Source organism: Rhinoderma darwinii, assembly GCF_050947455.1.
Source record: "Rhinoderma darwinii isolate aRhiDar2 chromosome 12 unlocalized genomic scaffold, aRhiDar2.hap1 SUPER_12_unloc_9, whole genome shotgun sequence".
NCBI lineage: Eukaryota > Metazoa > Chordata > Amphibia > Anura > Rhinodermatidae > Rhinoderma > Rhinoderma darwinii.
In genome coordinates this window covers 258,549-282,146 of record NW_027461880.1, presented here as the reverse complement: position 1 = coordinate 282,146, position 23,598 = coordinate 258,549, and the positions used below count along the sequence as shown (strand labels likewise).

At 46.9% G+C, this 23,598-nt stretch overlaps 1 protein-coding gene across 2 annotated transcripts in view; it reads left to right on the top strand.

The window, feature by feature from the left end:
• The window catches only part of LOC142698209 (protein kinase C delta type-like), a 285,129-nt gene that overhangs the window by 101,866 nt on the left and 159,665 nt on the right, over positions 1-23,598 (top strand). Inside the window, exons 3-5 of one of the 2 annotated variants that reach the window (XR_012865732.1) lie at positions 16,994-17,069; positions 20,848-21,607; positions 21,720-21,842. The exons of the other annotated variant lie outside the window; for it this stretch is intronic. The gene's annotated coding sequence lies outside the window, so the exon portion shown is untranslated. Of the gene's footprint in view, positions 1-16,993; positions 17,070-20,847; positions 21,608-21,719; positions 21,843-23,598 lie in introns of those variants that run through there. 2 annotated transcript variants of the gene reach the window in all.

Below are 23,598 nucleotides of genomic sequence, written 5' to 3'. Positions count from 1 at the left end.
AGGTTGCTCAGGGAGAACCATGACTCCGCACTATCTGGCCATCCAGGCATCCTGGGTACCAAGCACCTCATTTCTAGAACCTATTGGTGGCCTGGGTTGCTTAAAGACGTTAAGGCCTACGTCGCCGCTTGTGAAATTTGTACTAGGTCCAAGACTCCCAGGTCCCGACCTGCGGGTTTACTATGTTCTTTGCCCATTCCCCATAGACCTTGGACCCATATCTCCATGGATTTTATCACCGATCTGCCTCCGTCCCAAGGCACGTCGGTGGTGTGGGTTGTAGGAGACCGCTTCAGTAAGATGTGCCACTTTGCACCCATCAAGAAACTACCCAATGCCAAGACGTTAGCTACCTTGTTTGTCAAACACATCCTGCGTCTCCATGGGGTTCCGGTCAATATTGTTTCTGACAGAGGGGTACAATTTGTTTCATTGTTTTGGAGAGGTTTCTGTAAGAAGCTGGAGATTGATCTGTCCTTTTCCTCGGCCTTCCATCCTGAAACTAATGGCCAAACTGAGAGGACTAATCAGTCTGTGGAACTATACTAAAGATGTTTTATCTCAAACTTTCAAGATGATTGGGTCTCCTTCATTCCCCTCGCCGAATTTTCCCTTAATAACCGGGTCAGTAGCTCGTCGGGGGTTTCCCCCTTCTTCTGTAATTTTTGGCTTAATCCACGGTTCTCCTCCGTTTCAACTGGTGGTTCCAACAATACCGAGGTAGATGTCGTTCATCGGGAACTGTGCACAGTCTGGGCCCAGGTTCAGAAGAACCTTGAGGCGTCCCAGATCATCAAAAATACTCAGGCAGATAAAAGACGTTCTACTAACCCTCTGCTTGTGGTCGGGGATCTGGTGTGGCTGTCTTCTAAAAATTTGCGCCTTAAAGTTCCGTCCAAGAAGTTTGCTCCCCGGTATATAGGGCCATACAAAATTATTGAGGTCCTCAACCCTTTCTCCTTCCGGCTGGAGTTACCCCCGTCTTTTCAGATACACAACGTGTTCCTTGCCTCCCTCTTGAAAAGCTGCTCCCCGTCCTTGGCTACATCGAGGAAACCTCCGGTCCCTGTTCTCACTCCGGATGGGGTAGAATTCGAGGTAGCCAAGATTGTGGACAGCAGGATGGTCCAAGGCTCCCTCCAGTACCTGGTCCATTGGAGAGGATACGGGCCTGAGGAGAGGACTTGGGTACCCGCCCGGGATGTTCACGCCGGTATATTGCTCAGCAAGTTCCAATTTCGGTTCCCCAACAAGCCAGGCCAACCTAGGAAGGGTCCAGTGGCCCCTCATAAAAAGGGGGGTACTGTAAAGGGTTTGCCAGACACAGGTTCTGTGTCGACGCCCGGGGTTAATCAGCCTTCATCAGCTCCAAGGTCTGCTCGAGTGGCGCGATCTGTTACCACTCAGGCTGGCAGGCTGAGGAGAGGGAGAACCTATCAAAGCCTGGCCTGACGGTTCTATCTCCTGCCCTTGGTCTATTTTTACCCTCACTTGCAGCATGTTCCTTGCCTGTGATTGTCTGGTTTCCTGGCTCTGCGATTCTTGCTACTTACCTTATTGACCGCTGTTACTTATTGATCCTGGCTTGACTGACTATTCTCCTGCTCTGATTTGCTACTTCGTACTCTCCTGGTTTGTCTCGGCTCGTTCACCACTGCCTGTTGCGCACGGTGTTTCCGTGGGCAACTGCCCCTACCTCCCCCTTTTTCTTCTGTGTGCCCTTGTCTTGTGTTGTCTGTCTTGCACTTATTGAGCGTAGGGACCGTCGCCCAGTTGTACACCGTCACTTAGGACGGGCCGTGCAAATAGGCAGGGACTGAGTTTCGGGTAGATTAGGGCTCACCTGTCTGTCTCCCTACCCCGTTTCATTACACTATGACACCTGATAGCTCTGCTACTTGATAGGAGACAGCGGCTCAGCAGACAGTATCACATATAATATGCTTAGATACAACGGCTTAGCAGACAGTATCACACATGCTAGGCCCAATTAGAAGGTTAATTGTGAAAACATTTCTTATGGTGTTTTTCGATAAAGGTCACTTGAACTGGTATCATTTAAACAGTTAACCGATGAATGGCGCTGTTTATGTGGAATTTACCCTGCGGACTAATGTACCATATAATGTATTAAATTATTTTTTTTAAAAACCTACATTTTGTGGGGTGAATTGAAAAAAAACCTGTAATTCCGCCACTTCTGTTTTGATTTTACAGTGTTCATCGGACGGCATGAATTGCATGATAACTTGATTCTGCGGGTCGCTACGATTATGTCGATACCAAATTTATATAGTTTTATTTTTTACAAAATAATTTGTTTTTGTGACGCTGCATTCGAAGATGAACTGCATAGCTTTTCAATGCAACAGCACTTCATAGGGCGGGAAGGGGTTAAAACCCACTCTCTGAAGCCCCCCTTCAAGATACATTTCAACTAATCTGGTCCCCATGGCAGAATCTGTCTTTCCATCTGGCACCTCCAGCAGACTCCTTTCAGTCTAGTTTGGTTTCTTTTACCTCAGAGTTCCTCTTTTTACCTTTTTTTAATTTCTTCTTTCCCTCTCCCCTTCTCCTCCTTCTCCCCCCTTTTTTTGAACTATTTCTAACAGGAGCTGTGCACGATTAGAAAAATATGTCTGCTTTCTTCCAAAAACAGCACCACACCTATCCACAGGTTGTATCTGGTATTGCAGGTTTGCTCCATTGAAGTGAATGGTAATGAGCTGTAGTACCACACACAACCTATGGACAGGTGTGGTGCTGGTTTTTGGAGAAAGCAGACAAGTTATCTCATCCTGGACAACCCTTTGTCATGGATAGTTATTGTGCGGAGATGCTCCCTGCATTATCCCTTTTCCTTTATGGCCGCTGATATGTTCTATTCAGCTTTATGGCCTCTGTGGTAAGTACACTGCCAGTCATTAAAGGGTTAACACTTCAGACCACTGTGGGTGACGTCACAATGTATGAGTTGTGCAGTGGTAATAAACTCCTGTAGTAATGATGATGAAGGTGCTGATGTCATAAATACAAATGTTTATGACATAAAGAAGATTCCATATTAGAAGGTTTTACTGCCACATTCAGCGCCATATTGGATGTGACTGAGGACCTTGAGCTTGACTTCCCCACCAATACCGACCTGATGTAATTTGGAGGTTCTAGCAGGGAAACCCTTCACCCCAGACCACTTCTTCATCACAGTGATGCCATCCTGTTAATACGGGTTGTCTGTAATAGAGGGGGGTTTCCAGCAGGAGATCCCCCTCTATTAGCCGGAGCGGAGACAGGTGCTACAAGGAGGCATCTGGAGGACCCGTCTCATCCGTGGATCGACCATTCATTTTAATGGGTGCCCAGGAAGAGAGACATCCGTCTAGCCAACCAGATCAGCCGATTTATGTGTTTTATGTCGTTCGTTCGTTCGTTCGTTCGTTCGTTCGTTCGTTCGTTCGTTCGTTCGTTCGTTCGTTCGTTCGTTCATTTGTAATGTCTTTCCTTGAAAATCTGAGAAAACGTACAAATTCTGTTACAAATTATATTTTGGCACCTTCTAAGCCCAGAGGAAGGGCAATCCTCCAGCCATGGTTTCCCTAGAGGTTTCCCCCACAGGGGGTTTTTCCTTTCCTGCGTGCTGGAGGGTGACTCTTCGTGAGTCGGAGGTTTGCCATTTTGGGTTTGGTCATATAATATAATAAAAGTTTTGACCATTTAACACCCAATTATAATGTTTTGTGTCTTTATTTTGCATTCTTTGGTTTGGTGATTGGGATTCTGGGTCTATCACATATCACAAAATCATAAGGCCGGACATCTACTTCCCACACTGACATAGAATGGAGACAACAAGCGTTGCTGCACAATTAAGTGTACACATCCTTACATCAAGATATTGTATTACGGTCTGTAGCCTTTGGGGGAATATATTAACCTTTCTACAACAGTTTACTAGCGTAGAAAATTCACAAAATGCGCAAATGTTGACATTTTTGGGGGCAAAAAATGGCCGGGGCTTCGCAGAAATGGCCAACAATTTTACTATAATTTACGCCAGTAACTGATGTCAATTATAGCAGAAATCTATATGTATAATGCGGCCCAGATTTATCTCTGGGGGGCGTAACAAGGCAAATGTCCGTGCCAGACCCATACCTCCCCCCCAATCAGACTGTATGCCCCCCCCAATCAGACAATAAAATACATTTTAAAAATGTACTTTAAATGTACAGCAGGCCGCAGCACGTAGAAAGTACTGATGACAGGCCGCATTGCAACTAAAAGATGCGACACATTTATTAAGAGTCATTCGCATGTTAATAAATGTGTTGCATCTTACTCCAGCAAACTGTTTAATAGGACTGGTGTATGAAACGCCAGTATTAAAGGGAATGCGTTGCTAGAAATAATGACAAATAGCTGCCCCCATACAGTTTAATGCCCCCTTAGCTACCTCTAGTACAAGTGCACACATATAAAGCGCCAGTGCCCATATAGATAGTGTCACACACAGTGCCCATGTAGATGGTGCCACCCCCCTCCCCCAGGGATTCCACTCCAGGAGGAGCCCCTGCCGTCACTGTCCATATATGGACAGTGACGTAATAGGAGCAGAATCCCTGTTCAGAGCGTCGGCCACGCTGTGGCCAGGGATTGCACTCCAGGAGGAGCCCTTGATGTAACTGTACGTATATGGACAGTGACATCAGGGGTTCCGCCTAGGAGCGGAATCCCCGGCCAGACCATCAGCAATGCAAAGGCAGTGGATTCCGCTCCATGAGTAGTCCCCGACGTCAATGTACATATATGGATAGTGAGATAAGGGGCTCCGCACTTAAAGTAGCGCTGTGCCCGGGAATTCCTCAGCGAGTGGTACTAATACAGAAGCAGGGAGCTGACGATCGCTTACATTAGCATTGGATTCAACTGTATCTGCATCCTGAGGACGCAGATACAGTTGACACCAAAACATACCACCGGCCGCTTGGGACAGCGTAACACCGCCCTGAATCCTGGACTGTCCCGCTGTATCCGGGACGGTTAGGAGGTATGCAGTAATTAGGACTATGCACATGCGCAGATTCCACAGTAAATTCTTGTTCATGAGCCTGCAAAAGAGTTGCTGCTCAGTTTGCCATTAGGGTGATGACTGACAGATAAGGCCTCATTCACATCTGCACTATTGTCTCTGGTAAAATCACGGAAAGCCAATGGAATCCACTAAAGTCAATGGGTTCTGTTGGCAGGTGGCGGTGTCCGTTGTGCGACTGAACCGTTGCTTCCGTTATTCCTTTGTTCTGCACCACTGACGGAGCAGAACAACGAAACACACCAACGCAGGTGTGAACAGGGCCTTAGAGAGATAACTGAATACAGCAGCTGGCCATAAACTGAAATACACTGCAGGTACAGAAGACAAATGGTAGACCAATTAGAAATGTGATTTATTTTGCACAATACATACAAGGCAATTTAAAAAATACAGTGCAAAGGTGTACATAGCCTTTACGCAATCAGGAGGCATATTTTCAGATTCTGCTGGACTTCTCCCATATACCGGCGTTTCAGGCATCCTATTGGTCCACGGTGTCCTCAATGCCCACCCCATTTACTTCTTGTTTAGCCACAATGCCCGCACGCCACAGCAAGCTGACAGTGCCCGCCCTAATGGTATATACAGGGGTGATGGAGATTTTATACCGAGATAATGGTGGGCTGGTACATACACGGATAATGGTGGTTATATATGGGGATGATGGCTGGTATATACAGGGATGATGAGAGTCCCTTATATAACCCCATTTTCCCTGTATATTACCCCCAAAAGGAGAGATCAGCAGCACATCGCAGTTCAAAACTCATGGAAAACTATTTTATGTTTCACCCATCCCACCCATCGCTGGATGTGGGTATACTAGGACACATGACTAATATGATAATATTTTAATATAGAATTGTACATCCTAGTATAATAGCTGAAGAAAATTAACTTATGAGGCTTAGAGTTAGTTATATGTCAAAATTTTGATCTAAGGTATGCGCACCGTGACGGGCGGTAGTCATGTAGACTGAACGCTTCCATGATTTGAATACGCTGTGACGTGGCACATTGGGCCACGTGAACGTGGTATACAGGTTACATCAACACTTTCATGACGTATCTTGTGGTTCGCGCTTGGGCATTGGAGATGAAAAAGACTGGAAGTCAACATGGCGTTCTGGGCCGGATGAAGAAGAAAAGAGAACATGAATGACTCCAATCTGAGAAGATGTCACCTGTGAGTCACTGAATTTCACTGCACTGTATTCACTTACACTACCGTTCAAAAGTTTAGGGTCACCCAGACAATTTTGTGTTTTCCATGGAAACTCACACTTATATTTATCAAATGAGTTGCAAAATGACTAGAAATTATACAAGGTTAGAAATAATGATTTTTATTTGAAATAATAATTTTCTCCTTCAAACTTTGTTTTAGTCAAGGAATGCTCCATTTGCAGCAATTACAGCATTGCAGACCTTTGGCATTCTAGCTGTTAATTTGCTGAGGTAATCGGGAGAAATTTCACCCCATGCTTCCAGAAGCCCCTCCCACAAGTTGGATTGGCTTGATGGGCACTTCTTGCGTACCATACGGTCAAGCTGCTCCCACAACAGCTCTATGGGGTTGAGATCTGGTGACTGCGCTGGCCACTCCATTACAGATAGAATACCAGCTGCCTGCTTCTTCCCTAAATAGTTCTTGCATAATTTGGAGGTGTGCTTTGGGTCATTGTCCTGTTGTAGGATGAAATTGGCTCCAATCAAGCGCTGTCCACAGGGTATGGCATGGTGTTGCAAAATGGAGTGATAGCCTTCCTTATTCAAAATCCCTTTTACCTTGTACAAATCTCCCACTTTACCAGCACCAAAGCAACCCCAGACCATCACATTACATCCACCATGCTTGACAGATGGCGTCAGGCACTCTTCCAGCATCTTTTCAGTTGTTCTGCGTCTCACAAATGTTCTTCTGTGTGATCCAAACACCTCAAACTTCGATTCGTCTGTCCATAACACTTTTTTCCAATCTTCCTCTGTCCAATGTCTGTGTGCTTTTGCCCATATTAATCTTTTCCTTTTATTAGCCAGTCTCAGATATGGCTTTTTCTTTGCCACTCTGCCCTGAAGGCCAGCATCCCGGAGTCGCCTCTTCACTGTAGACGTTGACACTGGCGTTTTGCGGGTACTATTTAATGAAGCTGCCAGTTGAGGACCTGTGAGGCGTCTATTTCTCAAACTAGAGACTCTAATGTACTTGTCTTGTTGCTCAGTTGTGCAGCGGGGCCTCCCACTTCTCTATCTACTCTGGTTAGAGCCTATTTGTGCTGTCCTCTGAAGGGAGTAGTACACGCCGTTGTAGGAAATCTGCAGTTTCTTGGCAATTTCTCGCAAGGAATAGCGTTAATTTCTAAGAACAAGAATAGACTGTCGAGTTTCACATGAAAGCTCTATTTTTCTAGCCATTTGGAGAGTTTAATCGAACCCACAAATGTAATGCTCCAGATTCTCAACTAGCTCAAAGGAAGGTCAGTTTTATGGCTCCTCTAAACAGCAAAACTGTTTACAGCGGTGCTAACATAATTGCACAAGGGTTTTCAAGTGTTTTCTAATCATCCATTAGCCTTCTAACACAGTTAGCAAACACAATGTACCATTAGAACACTGGAGTGATGGTTGCTGGAAATGGGCCTCTATACACCTATGTAGATATTGCATTAAAAACCAGACGTTTACAGCTAGAATAGTCATTTACCACATTAACAATGGATAGAGTGGATTTCTGATTAATTTAATGTTATCTTCATTGAAAAAAAACTGCTTTTCTTTCAAAAATAAGGAAATTTCTAAGTGACCCTAAACTTTTGAACGGTAGTGTATATGGTCTGCAGAATGCCTGTGTAGGACTGATATCTGTCACTATATGGTGGGAATATTGGTCTTTGTTTTACTACACACGTTTTTAGTACACAATTAAGAGTGTTCACATTATTTCTATATAGTGGAAGTGTAGACCCCCAAGAATTATTTCCTTTGGTGGGTCCAAGGTACCTCAGTCAGACACTGAGTGTACACATCCTTGCATTAAAATATTGTATTACTGTCTGTAGCCTTAGAGGAGAATTTATTAATCTTGCTAAGCCGGTTATCTGTGTCACGGACACAGGGTTTGTGAACCCACTAGGCAGCTCCGCCGTAGCGGGGAGGCAGCTGACCAGGTCACAGTCTAAGCAGAAGTAAATGGCAGACAGTAATGCTTGGGTACCTGTAATAGTCCTGGCGGGGGCTGTGGCTTCAGCACGGATGGAGGCAGGTGCGGCAAGTGGCGCCAGACGTGGCGGGCAGTATTCGATGAAGCGGTAGACACTTGACGTGGCAGATGACACTTGACGTGGCAGATGGCACTTGACGTGGCAGATGGCACTTGACGTGGCAGAAGACACTTGACGTGGCAGATGGCACTTGACGTGGCAGATGGCACTTGAACGCGGGTAGGCACAGGAACAATACGGAATACAGGAACGGTAACAGGGCACGGGTAACAGCTGGAACGGGAGACACTAAGGGACCATTTGCGAGACAGACTGGGAAAGACTAACAACGCTCAGGCAAGGATTAAAAGGCATGGGGCCTTCTTATAGACCAGGAAATCGTGGCAGTTGATGGTGATGACGATTTCCTAATTGCGCGCGCTGGCCCTTTAAGGCCGGGGGCGAGCGTGCGCGCGCACCCTACGGGACCCAGCCGAATGGAGCGGAAGTGAGCGCTGGCATCTCCTAGGAGGTCGACGGAGGCCAGCGCTCACAGATCCATGGCTGCGGGCGTCGGGAGGTGAGTAAACACCGATGGCCCGCGGCCAGGGGCGCTACAGTATCCCCCCTCTTACGCCCCCTCTTCTTGGGGCCAGAGTGAGAGAGGAACTTTTTAATAAGAGTAGGGGCGCTGAGGTTCTCTTCTCTTGGTATCTGCCTTTCGCTTCATGCGATCGACCGCCAGCAAAATAGAGGACCGGGTCTGTTGCCAGATTTGCAGGAAGTCCCCATATGCAGAGTCAGCAGCGGGTACCTGAGATGAAGTTGATACAGGAAGAGGAACTCTGGGATGTTGACTGTACACGATGTGAAACGGAGTGGAAGTGGTGGACTCACTTGTGTGGTTGTTGTATGAAAACTCGGCCCATGGAAGGAGCTGTACCCAGTTATCGTGCTGTGAAGAGATGAAGTGGCGGAGATAATTTTCCATGATCTGGTTGATCCTCTCAACTTGTCCATTGGACTGGGGGTGATAGGCAGAGGAAAAGTCCAAACTCACATCCAGGAGTTTACAGAGGGCTCTCCAGAATTTAGAGGTAAACTGAACCCCCTGGTCAGACACAATGTGAAGAGGCAAGCCATGCAAGCGGAAGATGTGCTGAATGAAGAGACTTGCCAGTCGAGCAGAGGGTAGGCCGGTCAGCGGGATAAAATATGCCATCTTAGAGAACCGGTCCACCACCACCCAGATGGAGTTGCATCCTGCTGAGAGAGCAAGGTCCGTGACGAAGTCCATAGCGATGTGCTGCCAGGGGGCACTGGGTACAGGCAGGGGTTGAAGCAGGCCGGCAGGCTTGCTGTGAGTCACTTTGTTAGAGGCACACACCGTGCAATAAGAGACAAAGTCCAGAACATCCTTAGGTAGCGTGGGCCACCAGAAGTGACGAGTGATCAGGTCTTGGGTTTTACGGACACCGGCGTGCCCAGCTAGTTTAGAACTGTGTCCCCAGCAGAGAATTCTTTCTCTGTCTGCCAACCGAACAAAAGTTCTCCCCGGAGGGATATTTCTAAGCTGCAGAGGATTGGCGGTGACAACGCAGGACGGGTCTGTGATCGTCTGAAGGGACTCCACCGTGTCTACCGTCTCAAATGATCTGGACAGGGCATCGGCCCTCACATTCTTGTCAGCGGGACGGTAGTGGAGCAGAAATTGGAAACGGGTGAAGAACAGTGACCACCTGGCTTGACGAGGATTCAGTCTTTGAGCGGACTGAAGGTAAGTAAGATTCTTCTGGTCGGTGAAGATCAGGATGGGGTGAGTAGCGCCCTCCAGAAGATGTCTCCACTCCTCCAGGGCCAATTTGATAGCCAGTAACTCCCGATCTCCAATGGAATAATTGCGCTCAGCAGAGGAAAACAGTCTTGAGTAGTAGCCACATACTACTGCCTTTCCTTTGGAGCTCCTCTGGAACAGAAGTGCGCCTGCACCAACAGAGGAAGCGTCCACTTCCAGTGAGAACTGCCGAGACACGTCAGGGTGATGGAGGATCGAAGCTGAAGTGAAGGCTTTCTTGAGGCTAATGAATGCGGACTCTGCCTCTGGAGTCCATACCTTGGCGTTCACACCCTTCTTGGTAAGGGTAGAGATGGGGGCCGTCAGAGAAGAAAAGTTCGGAATAAACTGCCGGTAGAAATTGGCGAAACCCAGGAACCACTGTATGGCCCTTAGGCCTTGAGGACGTGGCCATTCCAGGACAGACTTTAACTTCTCAGGGTCCATCTTAAGGCCTTGATCCGAGATGACATAGCCCAGGAAGGGCAAAGACCTCTTTTCAAAGGTGCATTTCTCTAACTTGGCATACAAGCGATTCTCTCTTAGTCGCAGAAGAACTTGACGAACATGCCTCCGATTGGTCATCAGATCTGGGGAGAAGATTAGAATATCATCGAGATAAACTACAACACACATATAGAGGAGATCTCGGAAGATGTCATTACTCCTGAAATACTGCGGGAGCGTTACACAGTCCGAAGGGCATTACTAGGTATTCGTAGTGCCCATCGCGGGTGTTAAATGCCGTCTTCCATTCGTCACGCCGTCGAATCCGGATTAGATTATAGGCCCCCTGCAGATCTAGCTTGGAAAAAATTTTGGCTCCTCGTATGTGATCAAACAGCTCAGAAATGAGTGGCAACAGGTATTTGTTCTTGACCGTGATCTGATTGAGACCACGGTAGTCAATGCAGGGTCGGAGAGATCCATCTCTCTTTTTAGCGAAGAAGAATCCTGCCCCGGCCGGGGAGGAAGATTTCCGAATAAAACCCCTCTCCAAGTTCTCCTTGATATAGGCTGACATCGATAAAGTCTCTGGCAAGGAGAGAGGATATACTCGTCCACGGGGAAGAGAAGCATTGGGAACCAGTTCAATGGGACAGTCATAATTCCGATGTGGAGGCAACGTCTCAGCCTCTCGTTTGCAAAAGACATCCGCAAAACTGGCATACTGAGAAGGTAGATCGGAGAGTGACTGAGGCAGAGGGGGCACAACAGAACGGACTTGTGACAGGCAATGGCTATGGCATCTGGAACCCCATTGAAGAACTTCTCCAGAACTCCAGTCGAGTGTCGGGGTGTGTAGACGGAGCCATGGCAGACCCAGCAGGATAGGATTGATAGCCTTGGGTAGTACCAGGAAGGAGATCTGTTCTGAGTCAAGAGCTCCGACCCGTAATGTCAACGGCTCAGTGATGAGCATGATCGGATCAGGAAAGGGTAGACCATTCACAGAAGCAACTGCCAGGGGTCTCTCCAGACGGACTGTGGGTAGTTGAAACCGATCCACTAGATCCTGGTGGATAAAATTAGCAGCCACTCCAGAGTCAAGATAGGCGGTGGAAGGATGTGATGTCTGTCCGGTGACGATGGCCACAGGTATCGATAATTTGGAAGAGGTTTTAACGTTTGGAGACGTTCCACCTAGAGTTGCCTCTCCAACCAACCCTAGGTACTGGAGTTTGCCGGTTTCTGTGGGCATTGGCGCACAAAATTACCCTTGAGGCCGCAATACATGCAAAGTCCAGAGGAGCGTCTGCGCTGCTTCTCCTGTTCAGATAACCGGACTGTCTACCTGCATGGGTTCCTCAGGTAGCGCACTAGGAGTGGACAATAGTGGTCTCTGGGCAGGGGGTGCTGGTCTGTGGGCCCGGCTCTCCTAACGAACCTCTTGAGAGCGCTCCCAGATTCTCATATCAACCCGGGTGGCTAACAGGATAAGGGCATCCAAGGTAGAAGGAAGGTCGCGGGCTGCCCGTTCGTCCTTGATGTGAGAGGACAGTCCCTGCCAGAAGGTCGCCACCAGTGCCTCATTATTCCATGCCAGCTCGGCTGCTAGGGTACGGAAGGAGATCGCATACTCCCCTACTGTGGAGCCTTCTTGCTTGAGGGTCAACAGAGTGGCTGCGGCAGAGGATGTTCGACCCGGCTCCTCGAACACGGTACGAAAGGACTGCAGGAACAAGGCTAGGTCCGAGGATACAGGTCCCTGTTGCTCCAAGATTGGGTTCGCCCATGCGAGGGCCTTGCCAGCGAGGAGGGAGATAATGAACGCTACTTTAGCCTCCTCGGAGGGGAAGAGATGAGGCCGTAGCCTAAAATGCACCGTGCATTGATTAAGAAATCCTCTGCATGCTCTGGGGTCACCGTCGTAGCGAGGAGGAAGAGGCAGAGGAACTGAGGAACCGGAACAAACAGGGGGAGCAACAGGCAGTGGCAACAGCCTCTGGAGGAAGAACCGGGGGTGGAACAGCGAGTAGATCCAGGCGGACCAGAATAGAATTCACCGCCTCAAGGAGTTGATCCTGACGAGTGCGTAGGTCATGCATCTCTGTCTGAATCTTCTGTACTGGGGTCTTGGGCTGACCAGCGGGTTCCATGGCCTGAGCGTACTGTCACGGACACTGGGTTTGTGGACCCACTAGGCCGCTCCGCCGTAGCGGGGAGGCAGCTGACCAGGTCACAGTCTATGTGAAAGTAAGATGGCAGACAGTAATGCTTAGGTACCTGAAATAGTCCGGGCGGTGGCTGTGGCTTCAGCACGGATGGAGGCAGGTGCGGAAAGTGGCGCCAGACGTGGCGGGCAGTATCCGATGAGCAGATGGCACTTGACGCGGCAGAAGACACTTGACGTGGCAGATGGCACTTGACATGGCAGTTGGCACTTGACGTGGCAGATGACACTTGAACACGGGTAGGCACAGGAACAATGCGGAATACAGGAATGGTAACAGGGCATGGGTAACAGCGGGAACGGGAGACACTAAGGGACCATTTGCGAGACAGACTGGGAAAGACTAACAACGCTCAGGCAAGGATCAGAAGGGCTGGGGCATTCTTATAGAGCAGGAAGTCATGTGGGTTAATGATCATTGTTTTCATCCATGGCTGCGGGCGTCGGGGGGTGAGTGAACCCGACGGCCCGCGGCCATGGGCGCTACACCAGGTCAACACCTTGAACTCTTTGTCATGTTCCTCACATCAGTCCTGAACAATTTTTGCAGTGTGGCGGGGGCATTATCCTGCTGTAAGACAGCACTGGCATTAGAGAATACCTTTACCATGAAGAGGTGGATTTGTCTGTAGCAATGTTTAGGTAGGTGGTCTGTGTCAAAAAACAGTATGGGAATATCAAAATAACCACCATAAGTTCCCCATAGAAAATTGTGCCATAATCTGTCAAATCAGATGAAATTCTAGTGTTGGGTCCCAGTGACTCCAACTGAGGGGCTTGCATTTAAAAAAAAAAAAAATCATTATTAGTTTTTAGCATTGGATAAAGCAAAGGAGAAACAACAGGAACCTCTCACAGGAACCTCTCAGAGAGCGGCGCTGTGCTCCGTATACTGCAGGAGCAGTAGTACAGCGAGTACATAGTGTACAGCGGGGCCGATCACATGACGAAGAGTCGTGTCGTCACCAAATAAGACTGTACAACTAGACTTCCGGTTCCTCATCAGCGCTATACAAATCTATGAAAATCTCAGAAACAGCACCAAGGCGGACGGGAATGTATATTAGCGAGTTTACTCACATGTAGCATCTATGGCCGCGGGCCGTCGGTTCCACTCACCTCCTGACGCCCACAGCCATGGATCTGTGAGCGCTGGTCCCCATCTCACTTCCGCTCCGGTCCGCCAGGGTGACGAATGGAAGACGGCATTTAACACCCGTCACGGGCACTATGAATACGTAGTGATGCCCTTCGGACTGTGTAACGCTCCTGCAGTGTTTCAGGAACTCGTTAATGATATCTTCCGAGATCTCTATAGCTGTGTTGTTGTTTATCTCGATGATATTTTGATTTTCTCCCCAGATCCGACGACTCATCGCAGGCATGTCCGTCAAGTTCTACTACGATTAAGGGAGAATCATTTATACGCCAAGCTGGAGAAGTGCGTCTTTGAGAGGAGTTCTCTGCACTTCCTGGGCTACATCATATCGGATCAAGGTCTCAAGATGGATCCTGAGAAAGTGAGAGCTGTCCTGGAGTGGCCACGTCCTCAAGGTCTGAGGTCCATACAGCGTTTCCTGGGATTTGCCAATTTCTACCGGCAGTTTATCCCAAACATCTCATCACTGACATCTCCTATTTCCACCCTTACCAAGAACGGTGTGAACGCCAATGTGTGGACCCCAGAGGCAGAGTCCACATTTTTTAGTCTCAAAAAAGCCTTTACTTCTGCCTCGATCCTCTATCATCCTGACGTATATATACAGTTTTCTTTGGAGGTGGACGCCTCTTATGTTGGTGCAGGCGCACTTCTGTTCCAGAGGAGCCCCAAAGGAAAGGCAGTAGTATGTGGCTACTACTCGAGACTTTTTTCTTCTGCAGAGCGCATTTACTCTGTTGGGGATCAGGAGCTACTGGCCATCAAATTGGCTCTGGAGAAGTAGAGCCATCTGCTGGAGGGCGCAGCTCACCCCATCCTAATCTACACCCACCACATGAACCTCACCTACCTTCAGTCCGCTCAACGACTAAATCCCTGTCACGCAGAGTGGCCGCTGACAGGAATGTGAGGGCCGATGCCCTGTCCAGGTCATTTGAAACGGATGACACGGTGGAGTCTCTTCAAACTATCATAGACCTGTCCTGCATTATCACTGCCAATCCTTTGCAGGTTAGAGACATCCCTCCGGGGAGGACTTTTGTTTGATTAGCAGGCAGGAGAAGAATTCTCCGATGGGGACACAGTTCTAAACTGGCTGGGCACCCTGGTGTTCGTAAAACCCGAGACCTGATTGCTCGTCACTTTTGGTGGCCCACGCTGCCCAAGGATGTTGTCGACTTTGTCTCTTCTTTCACGGTGTGTGCTTCTAACAAGGTTACTAACTCCAAGCCTGCCGGCCTCCATCAACCTGTGCCTATACCCAATGCCACCTTGCAGCACATTGTGATGGACTTTGTCACTGACCTTCCTCCCTCAGCAGGATGCAACACTGTCTGGGTGGTGGTGGACCGGTTCTCGAAGATGGCACATTTTATCCCGCTGACCGGCCTACCTTCTGTTCCCCGAATGGCGAATCTCTTCATCCAGCACATCTACCGCTTGCATGGCTTGCCCTTCACATTGTGTCCGATCGGGGGTTTCAGTTTACCTCGAGGTTCTGGAGGGCTCTCTGTAAACTCCTGGATGTGATATTGGACTTTTCCACAGCCTATCATCCCCAGTCCAATGGGAAAGTCGAGAGGATCAACCAGATCATAGAGAATTATCTCCGTCACTTCATTTCCTTACAGCATGATAACTGGGTACAGCTTCTTCCATGGGCCGAGTTCTCGTACAACAACCACACAAGCGAGTCCACCACTTCAACTCCGTTTTACATTGTATACGGTCAACATCCTAGAGTCCCTCTTCCAGTGTCTACTACTTCTCAGGTACCCGCTGCTGACTCTGTATTTGGGGACTTCCCGTAAATCTGGCAACAGACCCAGGTATGAAGCGAAAAGCGGATACAAGAAGAGAGCTGCCGCAGTATCTTCCAGGTACCAAAGTCTGGCTGTCCTCATGGAACATTCGTTTGAGGGTGCCTTCATACAAGTTTGCTCCCAGGTTTCTCGGTCCTTTTGAGATTCGGCAACAGATTAACCCTGTCTCCTATAAACTGCGGCTGCCTCCTACCATCAGAATCCCCAACTCCTTTCATGTGTCCCTCCTGAAACCAGTGGTCCTGAACTGCTACAGCAAGACTTCCTGTTCCACAACTGCTCCCAGCGGTTCTTCTGATGTGTTCGAGGTGAGGGAGATCCTGGACTGCAAGAGGGTAGGAGGAAGGACTTTCTATTTGGTGGACTAGAGAGGGTTTGGTCCTGAGGAGAGGTCCTGGGAGCCGGAGGAGAACCTTGATGCCTCTGCTCTTGTTAAGAAGTTCCTCTCTCGCTCTAGTCCCAAGAAGAGGGGGCGTAAGAGGGGGGGATACTGTAGCGTCCAGGGCCATCGGGTCCACTCACCTGACGCCCGCAGCCATGGATCTGTGAGCGCTGGTTCCCATCTCCTTCCCAGGAGACGCCAGCGCTCACTTCTGGTACGATCTGCTCTGTCCCGTAGGGTGCGCGCGCACGCTCGTGCCCGCTCTTAAAGGGCCAGCGCACGCACATGTAGGAAATCACCATCATCAACACACATGATTTCCTGGACTATAAGAAGGGCCCAACCCATCTGATCCTTGCCTGAGCATTGTTAGTATACCCCAAGTCTGTCTTTCAAATGGTCCCTTACTGTTTCCCGTTCCAGTTGTTCCCGTGCCCTGTTACCCGTTCCTGTATCCCGTACTGTCTTCTTGTTCCTGTGCCTACTAGTTGGAGTCGTGTCTACTGCACCTGTGTCATCCGCCACGTCCTGTGTTAAATACCTCCATCCGTGCCAGAGCTGCGGCCACTGTCTGGACTATCCGGTTACCCTTGTGCGGGACTATGTATTTCTGGGGTTCCCTGTTGTTTGGCCAGCTGCCTCGCTGCTATGGCGGTGCGGCCTGGTGGGTCCACATACCCACAAACCGTGACATCACATAATGCAGTGAGAACACTGCTAATAACTTTTAGTCCCCGCATAACCCCTTTAAGATGCATTGTGTACAAGCAGTGAATCCACTGCACCTGGCCACGTTTTAACCTCCTTATTCTCTCTCCTACTCTTGTAGGTGTTGGTCCTGAGCCTGGTACTTGGAACCACCATGATTTTCTTAGTGACCCGTATCTACTAATGTCTGGGGACTGGTACGTCATTCTATTTTATCCTAATACTAGATGTATACTGTGATAATACATCACCTGTAGTGTTACTGTCAAATCTTCCCCCTGTACATGGACATAACTATAGCCCTAGTAGCCATAGAAGCTGCTATGGGGCTCTGATGCTGAGGGGGGCACCTTTGGTTGCCAAAACTTCATTAGTTTTTGTAAGGGAAGATCTGCTTTATAGCAGCATAACCCTTCAATGCTGCCTAGCCCCTTCCACGACAACCAACGTGTATATATACGGTGTAGGCCAGGAGGGAAGTATGGAGTGGTGTCACTGACTGAGGTCACTCCATAATTTGCTGGTGTTGGTTGTATGTTACAACTGAAAGTTCACTGCGACGAGCGAAATCGTAGATTACTACGATCCCACTCGTTTAACCCCTTAGATGCTGAGGTCAATAGTAACATCGGTAACTAAGCCATTAGAAAGATGGGGGTGGCCATCTCTGACAGCCCATTGCCCCCCTGCGATTGCGGGGTGCCGATGGTTGTCATTGCAGCTTGGAGGACTAATGTAGGCCCTCAGGTCTGCCATCTTTGCACCCCTGGCAAGGCTTAATAAGAGCAGGTAAAGAACACGATATACTGCAATACATTAGTATTGCAGTATATCATGCAAGCGATCCAATGATTGCTGGTTTAAGTCCCCTAGAGGGCAAGTAAAGAAAGTAAAATACAGTTAAATTAAGTTTATATATATATATATATATATATATATATATATATATATATATATATATATATTTATATATAAAGTTAAAATATTTAAAGTTTAAAAAAAAGCAATGTAAAAAAAGTAAATTAACATAACTTGTATTGCCACGTCCGTAAAAGTCAGAGATATAACAGTATAACATTATTTAACCCACATGGTGAATGCATTAAAACAAACAAAAAATGTCAAGGGCAGAATCACTGTTTTTTGGTCATCTCATCTCCCACAAACAATGGAATAAAAGATGATCAAAAAGTCTCATGAACCAATAAAAACGACAGCTCGTGCCACAAAAAAACAAGCCCTCACACGGCTGCAGCGACGGAAAGAAAACAAAACGTATGGCTCTCAGATAATGGCGAAACAAAACCGCGCGGTGATCTCCATAAAAACTAAACCCAAAAAACAATGGAGAAATCAGTTTTTTTCCTATTTCACCCCACAAAGAAAGTTCTTTCAGTTTCTCATTTCATTAGTACAATAAATGGTGCCATGAAAAACTACAACTCGTCCTGCAAAAATCAAGCCCTCATATGGATATATCAACAGAAAAATAAAAAAGTTGTGGCTTTTGGAAGGTGAGGAGGAAAGAACAAAAATAAAAAAATTCAAAATGGCTGCGGCAGGAAGTGGTTAAGGTCTGATCCCCACAATTGTATTATGGCTCATTGCACGAGGTGTATATTTAGGGCTTACTAACGGGATTGTATCTTGGCATTTGAGATCAGAAAAATAAAGTAATGGGGGGCTCATTTTTTACTTTGCTAGAGCACGCCCTATCTATCTGCCTCTCACATATCCGTCTGATTTATATGCGAAGTTCTGCAGCTTTTTCTATCACTATGTAGTTGGCTTTGTGAAATTTTATTTTTGTGCTGATTTGGGTTGAAAGCTAAAATTAAAAAGTTATTTTCAGTCAGTTGGTTTGGTGTAAATGTCTGTCACAATACGGCCCTCATCCAGTGTCATTTGTACATCCAGATAGTGCAGCTTAATGTCGCTGATTGTGACCCCCAGCGATCAGATTTAATCTGTGATGGAACTTGAGAAGTGTTGAATTCCCCTGCAGCGCCACTACAGGAGAAACTAAGCATTACACAGTGAAATCAATAAGAGACTTGTCCTTTCTTAACTTAGAATTCCCCAATAGGGTATTTACAATGGGTTTCTTATACCAGACAACCTCTTTAGGTTATAAAGGATTCTTATTTACTCCAGAACCATCTAGTTTTAGAAAAATAAAGTTACATTTCCACCTCTCCATGGTGGTAATCTGTTACTAAGACTTTTACTTAGATGAATTGTGTGCTACAACATTTACTAAACAATTATAGAGAAACATTTACTAAACAAATATTAGAGATTTTCAGCTGCAATATGTAAATATAAAAAAATGTAATATATATTTATTTATTTATTTGGAGGCTTTCCTGCAGTGATTGGTATAATGCAGAGCAGGGGACCGTTTATGACATACCGTAAGCATTATGACATCACTGCAGGCAGTGATGTCATCAGAACAATGGAGGGTGTGGCATCTATAGCAGTGACATCACAATGGCGTGAAGTTCTAAGTACCCCAAGCGCGGTCACATCAGTGCCATATCTCGAGTTGATGCTGATGCTGAAACTTCACTTGGTTTTTCAAAGAGCGAATTTGTGCTACAAAGCGACTACTACATCATCTGTTCAGAGCACTTAAACACCAGTGCAACTTCTGAACATCGTGGTAGATTCCCTCTTATTTGAGGAATCCCGTTTTTCCATTGTTCCTGAATTTAAACATCAAGCCGCCTGCTACAAGGAACAATGAGTTACCGAGAACTCTTGCAGCTTGCAATAGACGAAAGTTCCCGGATAAATCAAGGTAAGTGGAACTTGTTATATCAGATACATTTAGGCTAGTTTCACACAAACGTGTCCGTTTTGCGTCCGCAAAAAATGCACCATTTTTCAGTTGCAAAAAGGGATGATTATTGGCTTTCGGACCAAGGGCGGCAGTATTTCTGAAACCGCAGTTTGTGAACTGTTCGCGTGCTGCTGTGGTGACAGTGTATCGTGAGTGGACAAATGGCACCATTGGGAATAACGGACATGGAAACTGCAGAGCACCACGTGCCATGTATTTGAGAGGTGAACGTTGGCTACCAGACGTGTGTCTAATACAACAGTTCAGCGAACCCGACTGCGTATGGGGCTCCGAACCCGACGGATGGTCACTGCTCCTATGTAACAAAGGTGCATCAGAGAAAATGGCTTCAATTTGCACGGCAGTATTGGTCTCAGAGCACCGATGATTGGCAAAGGGTTGTCTTCTCCCATAAATCACGTTTTCTGCTTCATCGAAAGGATGGACTTTACAACCATTGCTGGAAAAAGCTGGCGGCGACGTCAGCGTCTGGGGTATTTTTCCATGGTATTCTCTGGGCCACTCATCTTTATGGAAGGCTCTGAACCGATTTAGATATGAATCCATCGTTACAGATCACATCCACCATACATGCTGATTGTCTTCCCTGGAGCAAATGGAAACTTAAAGCAAGACAATGCGACATGTCACACGACTATAAATGCCCGACAGTGGTTGGAAGAGCACGACCAAGACTTCCAAGTACTTCCCTGGCCCCCTATTTCTCCAGACTTGAACCCAATTGAGCATCTGTGGGACCACGCCAATCGTGTTGTTCGCTTTATGGATCCTCCCCCACGCACCCTCCAGTAAATGTGGGATGTATGGAGTCAGCGAGGCTCCACATATGAGACCACTGACCAGCACCTTATTGAGTCACTCCCAGCCCGTCTACTGCTGTCCGTGCTGCACACGCCGGTTACTCTGGATATTAGTAGTAGTTATAATAATGTGACTCGACTGTGTATATATTCATAGTATCAAAACGGTTGTCCAAGATTAGAAAAACATGGGAGCTTTCCTCTAGAAAGAAGGCCACGCGAGTCCATAGGAAATGTCTGGTATTGATCTTTTTTCACATTTTTTCTGTACATAATTAATATATGTTATACACATTGTTTCACATCTAGGCATTGCTGATGGAAGATTAAGATCTGGACATAGAAGGCGTCAGAGTGTGGAGCAGGATGAAGACCATGACAATGTCCCCGACAGGAGACGAAGACGTGGTCAAGTTCCACCGCGCCGTAGGTTGCAGCAAGAAGGAGCGGACAGAAGCCGGTCCCCATTACGACCTGAGCCAATAGAACAGTCTGAAACGACAAGTGGCCGTCGTATTAATAGTGAGACCGAGCTCAGAATTCCTGGAGAATCCCAGCCTGGGTCTACTCCATCAACTACTCAGGAGAGATCCGAAACGCTGGAGGAACCAACACAAGACCCCAGCACCAGTGAGCCGCTACCAAACCTGCAGCCGTCCAGAGAAGGAAGCAGATCTCCTCAGCAAACATCTAACAGGCTGGTGGAGCCAACACCAAGCACCAGTCAGCTGCTTCCCAACCAACAGTCGACAACAGAGACCACAGACAGCAGACCTGTGCAGAGAAGACAACGTCGGCGAGGCAGGAGAGGCAGGCAGATTGATAGACTCCCATCTCGAACCTTTACTGAAAACGAAGACATCCAGTCCTGCACTATATGCCTAGAGGACTATGAGATTGGAGAGCAAGTCACCGTTCTGCCATGTTCTCACATATTCCATCTGCCTTGTATTGCACATTGGATCCCGACAAATCCATGCTGTCCCTTGTGCCGCGTCCATGCCTTTCAAAGAAAGAGGAGGAGATAAGTACCAACAGCTGTGGTACAGAAGAAACACCAGCAGTACAGGTATGATCACTGACATCTATAGTATTTTTGTGAAATCATGGCTGGAGCTTCGGCACCAGTATATTGCTGAGTGATTATCGTCTGGTCTGATTATTTTTTGTTTTGTCTACAGTACCACCTAGTCTTCTTCATCATCTTCACCTTGGACATCAGAATCTCAATCTGCACAGAGACCTAATAATAAAAGATCCCTGATGCCGTTTCCCAGAATCCATTTATGTGATACTGGAATTTCCCTTCGGGGATTAATAAAGTTATCTTATCTTATTTTATGCCTGGGACTCCCTTCTATCTTGGATATTTCATATTCCATCTCGGTTGGATTGGCGTTTCGACTACTACTACATTTTGGCCTAAGACTTACATTACGCCTTAAAACTGGTGAGAATGGTGGCGTTCCCATGTTTACATAGGAGCAATGTAGGCCCCAAGATTACAATATTTAGGGTGATTGATATATATTGTAAAAATAAAAAGCACAGAAAAATTACTCTTTTTTTAGGGTATGTTCACAAAAGAAGTGCAAGTCACTTCTTGGGCCACTTTTGGAGCCGTTTTTCCTAGACAATATTGAAAACAGCTCCAAAAACGGCCGTAAATAAACGCTGAAAACCTTGAAAACAGCTCTGTATTTTCAGATATTTTTGAGTTTGCGTGTGAACATACCCTAATTTCCATCAATGTACAAATGAATAGAAATGAATTACTAACATATACACCATCCAGACATAACATTAAAACCACCTGCCTTGTGTAGTCCTCCTCGTGCTGCCATAATAGCTCTGACCCTTTGGGACATGGATTTCAGAAGATCTTTAAAAGTGTCCTGTGGTATCTGGCACCAAGACGTTAGCAGATCCTTTAACCCCTTCCTGCTCCTTGACGTTCTATTCCATCATGTTATGGCAACAGGAGGCCTAATAATGGCCTCCGGGTTTGTCATCTACGGAAGCCTAGTTTGTCCTGCCTTAGGTTTGCTGTCAGTGAGTAACTGACAGCACTTTTACACTGCACTACGCATGTAGTGCAGTGTATTAGAATAGCGATCAGGGATTCCTGACTTCAAGTCACCTAGATAGACAAAAAAAAAACAGTTGTATAAAAAACCTTTTTTCAATATTAAGTCCTTTATTTAAAAAAACAAATTGTTAATTAATAACTATTTTGTGTGGTATAACCATCTGCCTTACACCACATTTTCTGTAATTTTTTCTGTTTTTCACTGAATGTATCAACCAAATTTTACCACTAACATAAAGTTCAATGTGTCACCAGAAAACAGTCTCAGAATCACTTGGATAAATAAAGGCATTCCAAAGTTATTACCACATAAAGTGACACATGTCAGATTAGACAAATGGGCTCTGAGCCTTAAAGGGAATGTGTTGCCAGCAAAACATGTATTTTTTTTTTTTAGATAAACAATTAGTGCATAGGTGATTAAACATTGTTCTAATTTTTTTTATTTTTTTCACGAGTCAGGAAATATTATAAATTAGATTCTAATTTATAATATTTCCCATTGCTGGTCACTAAATGGAGCCATTCCCAAAATTGCAGCATTGCATGTGGTAAAGCAACCACATTGCTTTTTGCTGCAAAATTGGGAAAAACTCACTCGCTCTAGTGAGCTCTCAGAATCCCCCCCCCCTTTATCCTGGCTAGTGCCGGGAGAAATGAGGGGTTTGAACGGTCTAACCTCCTACACTGTGTGTCACCATTTTTTGCGCTAACACACAGTGTAGTAGGTTTACATACAGTAGTAAACACACACTAAAACACGTACATACACAGAAATCACTTACCTGCTCCAGTCGCCGCCGCTCCCTCCGGTCCGTCCTCTCCGTCTGCTGCCGCTGCTCCATGTGCACAAGTCCGGAAGCCGCGACCGGAACTAGTAATCTTACTGTCCGGCCGCGACTTCCGGTCCACAGTAAAATGGCGCCGGACGGCGCGCATTTCAACTTGGACTGTGTGGGAGCGGCGCATGC